This window comes from Mchenga conophoros, linkage group LG14, assembly GCF_057382185.1.
Source record: "Mchenga conophoros isolate Kocher_MC1m ecotype Shallow Benthic linkage group LG14, M_conophoros_male_GT1.1, whole genome shotgun sequence".
In the NCBI taxonomy this organism is placed as follows: Eukaryota; Metazoa; Chordata; class Actinopteri; order Cichliformes; family Cichlidae; genus Mchenga; species Mchenga conophoros.
The window spans coordinates 39,730,270-39,736,020 of NC_140539.1; positions in this window are offsets into that span (position 1 = coordinate 39,730,270).

The following is a 5,751-nucleotide window of genomic DNA, read 5'->3' on the forward strand; positions in this document are numbered from 1 at the left end:
TAAGATAAAATAAGATAAGATAAGACAAGATAAAATAAGATAAGATAAAATAAGATAAAATAAGATAAGATAAAATAAGATAAGATAAGACAAGATAAAATAAGATAAGATAAAATAAGATAAGATAAGACAAGATAAAATAAGATAAGATAAAATAAGATAAGATAAAATAAGATAAGATAAAATAAGATAAGATAAGATAAGATAAGATAAAATAAGATAAGATAACTCAGCAGGTAATGTCGACTGATTGCAGAACCACACACAATAGAAGAGTCAGATGTTCTTCCATTTTACATTTATTCTGAATTTAATTCAACAGAAACAGTAATGTGCAAAAGTCTTGAGCCATTTCTTGATGTTTTTATTTACGAAACATGCAAACGGTTTCATTCTAACTCGTCACTATTCGGTGACTATTTCTGATCGCCAGTTCTCGTGTCATTTTCATATCTGTTTCCCTTCGTTAAGCACGGCTTCCTGGCAGCCGTCCTTCCACTGAGGCATCTCTGATGAGGATCAGTGGACAGTAATGATCAGCTGACGGTCCAGATCTTCTCTCAGCTCCTGTGTCAGAACTTTCAGAGGTTTTAGGCCTCGTGCTGCTTTGTTTAAACGACACACTGCACACCCCACTGAGTTTTTGTCATGTGTAGTGGGACCAGAAGTACAAACTCAGATAACAAACTGACCTTTATTACACACAGGACAAGAGACTATCAGAATAAAGCAGGAAACTCACAGTGAGACTAAACACCTGAACCGAATAAACACAAAGACACGGATAATATAACGGAAACACAGACCAGACACGTGGAACACAGGCGGCAGAATAACGAGGAAAACGCTGATGATCAGCAAACAGTGGGTACTATGTATCATTAATGTGTAACAACAGTCTGCACAGTCATCCACGCTTTAATCCTATCAAGACTTAAAGTGTGCATTATTAGGGGCGTGGCCTCTTTGACTGACAGGTGGACGGTGACACCGGTGGCTGTAGCTGTGTTGGTGCTACGGCTGCGGTGAGGTTTGTGTACTAACAGACATATAGGTGACATTCATCCTGAACCTGTCTAAACGCGACAGCCTCAACCTGACATCATCTCCATCATCTGCTTCAGCAGCAGCGAGTCATCTTTAGGTGGATGTGCAGGTGCGTTCAGCCTCTGACAGGAAGCTGCCGTGACGTCGTACACCTCTCCGTCTTGTTAAGAAATGAGCGTTTCTTTATTAAACAGGAAACGGCAGCTGCAGCTGCACAAAGAGCCTGAGCCGCCAATCAGCCCGTCAGCCAATCACACGCCAGCATTTAAACAGCTTCAATAAACCTTAATGAGCGTTAATTACATCTGAAAGCTTCACTGGAACACAGCGCACACTGCCTTTTAACTCTGTGTGTGTGTGTGTGTGTGTGTGTGTGTGTGTGTGTGTGTGATGTATGCAGCAGCTGATTAGTCGTCTTTTTAAGGTGAAATCATCATCAGAAGCCACACACACACACACACACACACACACACACACACACACACACACACACACACACAGAGCACGATGATGTCAGCAGCATTCAGGAGATCAGAGGTCAAACTGCGATCAGCAGGGCTAACCAATCACAGAGCAGCTGATAAGTGGAGAAACACAGCGTGTTGCCGCGGTGACGTTATCATCAGCCTCCAGGTTTGGAGGTGAGTCAGACTGTGAGGTTTGTGTGGGGCCCAGTGCATGATGGGTAGGCGCGGCGTGCTCTGGGTTCAGTCTGCAGCGAAAAGATGACACAAACTTCAGAGTTTAACATTTAAGAGACGCGACCTTTGACCCCTGCAGCAGCTGCTTCCTCCTGATTAAAACCTCGCTGAGCTTCAGTTTGTTCACACATCCACACGTCTTTCACTGTACGCCGTTTATACAGATGAGTCACTTTAACCTCGAAACAAAATGAAGGCCCGTGTTTGTGAAACGCTGCAGGTAAGAGCTCCACCTGGCTCAGGTAAGCAGCCAGCTGCTGGGACGATATCTGCCTCAACTTCAAGACTCTGAATATCCATGAGCGTCTCTTTGTCCATCGACACGACAACGTCTGAGTGTCTGCGTGACTCCAGACGATCTCCACAGTTCCTCCTTTAGCCATCGGCCTTTTTCTTTCTTCCATGGTGAGATCTAAAACCAGGCGCAGAGTCCATCATGGAGAGGACCTGGAGGAGACATGGTCCACGTTTGAGTCTGCAGCACAGCCTGTGATGACTTCACATCTGATTCACTGAAGCTTCACAAAGATGCACAAAAGAAAACGTTGTTTTCAGGAGGCTGACCTTCAGCTGTAACTGTGTTTGATTAAAAACTGAAAGGGGAAGCGACGCAAACGCCGCCGCATCATGTAAAGTGACGTTTGGAGCGCACAGGTGAGGATGAGTCAGCTTCCTGCAGGTGTTTGAGCGTCACCGGCGTCTCTCCCACAATAAGAAGTCACCCGACAGCAAGAAGCTGAAGGTTTTCACCACAGCTCGTCTTCGTCTCTTTGACAGATGCAGCTGCTGCTTTTCTTCTGCTCAATGACAAGGTGACGCTGAAGAGCTCCTCATTCACTTCACCTCCTCTCCTTCACTGCCTCTTCCCCTCTCTCCTTCCTCACAGGGAAATGAGAGGAGAGGATGAAGAGGAGAGGATGTGATGAGGAAGGGAGGTCGTCTTCTTTGGAAGAACCGTCAGAAAAAAGAGGGCAGGAAGAAAATGAAAAGAAATAAAGAACAAGAAAACTGAAGATGGAAAGAAAGAAGACAAAAAGATGGTGAAAGGTTGATGCACTAAAGAAAGAAAGAATTTGTCAGGAGATGACATCATCAGTCATTTCCTGGTCCAAACAGCAAGAACGGTCTAAATTCTTTTAGATTCAGAAGTTCGTTTCTATCTACAGATGATAAACCATCACATGAATGCATCAGGCAGGAGTCAGATGGTCTGCAGTGAGAGCAGGGAGCAGGTGGAGGTTACAAACCCAGTGGAGACACAGACAGGAGGAGAGGTAGTGAAGGTGGATGAGCTTAAATAGCTGGGGTCAACCTTAAAGCCGTGGACGGTACCCGAGACAGGTGAAGATGAGAGAGCAGGCAGGGTGGAGTGGGTGGAGACAGGTGTCATGGGTGGTGGCTGAAGGAGAGCAGCAAGAGGTAAAGGGAAGGTTTAAAGACGGCGGTGAGACCTGCTGCGATGCATGGAGGAGGAGGAGGCCCAGCTGAAGGTGTTAGACGCCACAGTCTGTCAGAGGAGGTGTGCAGAGGAACACTTTATCATCCACAGAGGGGCAGTTTGCTTTGGAGCCAGCAACACAAATAACACAAGACAGAATGACAAAATGAACAGGAACAAATGAGGATTCAAGGGAGGGAGAGTGGATATGATGGAGCTGCCAGGCTGGAGGAGAAGACGACGAGCTCAGAGGCTGATGAACGCAGTGAAGGAGGACATGCAGAGGGTGTGTGTGTGACAGAAGAGGTGCTCGCTCAGCTCTGTGAGAACAGCAGCGACGCCTGGAGGATTGATGATGTGCTGCCACCTGGTGGAGCACGTCCTGCTGGACAGACCGTTCACTATCATCTGACAGAAACACGTCAACACTTTAGAAAGAGAACAGCCTCCATTAGAGAGGCGTCTGGCAAACAAGGAAAAGAAGGGAGCTGTGCGACGCTCCTCCACGTGACGTCACGGGCGAGTAGCTCACAGAGGCTGAAGAACTGCTGCTCGTACTGTGTGTCTGTGGCCAGCAGGGGGAGCTGCTGGATAACTTTGACTTCATCTCCACAGTTTAATGAGGAAGCAGGTGTGACACAGACACAGGTGACAGCGTGAGTCACTGAAAAAAGAAGAACCTGTCTGAGCTCCAGGTGTACCTAATAATGTGGCCTGCTCCCAGGTGAAATTTTATTTTGATGCTGAAATCTGAGCACTTCCTCCTCCTGCTGATCCAGTCCAGCCGGTTCCTGGTTTGTGCCTCCTGTGAGCCGTGATGTGGGAGAACCTGCTCAACCCGTCTGACCCCGCCCACCTGCTCCAGGTGACAGCGTCAGCTCACATGCAGCGCAGTCGTCTTTATAAACGCTCGTTTCATCTTCTTGATCCTTTCATTCCCTCGGCCGACATTTTGATTGGATAAAGTTAAAGAGGATGAGTTCTGCATGATTCACTGCTCAGAATAATCCTTCTTTGTCTTATGCTCGTGCAGCCCCTCCCTCCATCCTCTGTCTCAAACACGTTGTTACTGTTGTTACACGTTGTTCTGTCTGAGCTTTGGAGATTTCTGAGGTTTGTGTACCTGGACACAAAGCAGTGAAGCGTGCTGGAGCGTCCTCAGAGGAAAATCCCCTGGATTGAAGTTTGCTGGACAGATAAATTCAGACCGTTATGAAAGCTCTCACTGACTCGTGGTTCGTGCATGTGAGCGTCCCCCAAAGGGCCGTTGAGAGCAGGAAGAGCAATAAACAGTTTATTGATTTGGTCTGTCTGTAAATGGTCTGTATTTGTAAAGCGCTTTTACTTGGTCCTAAGGACCCCAAAGTGCTTTACACTACACACAATCATCCACCCATTCACACACATTCACACACTGGTGATGGCAGCTACAGTGTAGCCACAGCCGCCCTGGGGCGCACTGACAGAGGCGGTTTCTACGCCTGTCCTGTGAGGCTGATGGAGTCCTCGGCGTTCAGCTCTCACACTGACCATTAACTACACATCTACTCATAGAGATACAGAGAGTGGTTTAAGGGTGGTGTAGTACGGTGGCCCTGAGGTGATAAAGAACACTTCCCTTCCTGGAAAACGATGGATCACATTCGCGGCTTCGCGTGTGTCCAGTTCCCGGTGTGAAGGATAAACTGAGCTGAGAGCAGCAGATCAGAACCAGCGAACGCCGTGACGTTATGATGTGTTCGTTTTCAGCGTGTTTACATTTTAAACAAGTGTTTCGGTTTTATGAGCATCGTTGACTTTTGTAAATGATCAGAATAAAGACTTAAAATAGTATACAGAATACTCCTAAAAATACACTTAGTATATGTCTCAGTGTGTGTGTCTATATAAATGGAGAGTCCTCTTCACACACTGAGGTTGATTGTGGAGTTCCACAGGGTTCAGTGCTGGGACCAATTCTGTTTACATTATACACCCTTAGAGCAGGGTCTCAAACTCGCGGCCTGCGGGCCACTAGCGGCCGTATATTGATGTGAAGAAATACGCTGCAGTCTGGTCCTTGATGTTTGGGAGGGTTGTTTGTTGAGTGCAGTTAAAATAAGTTCTTAAAAAATGATTCAGCGTGAAGACAACATGAGCAGAGAGCAGATGTGCACAGATGTGCACAGATGTGCAGGTCAGCTGCTTCTGTGTTTGTAACAAGTACATTTTTTAGAGTTTTTACTTTGTTCGGTTTGATCTGAGTAACGTCATCACGGATGCCGGTGACCGTGCCGTGATGTGCGCGCGGTAAGGTTAAACCTTCAGGGTCGTGGAGGCTGAAGCTCTGCGGTCACAGGAGTCACTGCCGCCGTGGATTCTGGGAGTTGGAGGAAGAAATGAAAGTGTAATATTAAGGGAGGAGGAGGGCTAACAGCGGCGGATTTTCGCCCCACAGGGGGTGAATGAGGCCACGCGTGGGGAATTCACAAAAAACTCAGTGCGGAACTTACCGCAGCCACAGAGCGACGAGGAGCTGGAGGAGGTGACGTAGGGCCGTGTGAGTGACGTCAGTCCCTGTGTGTC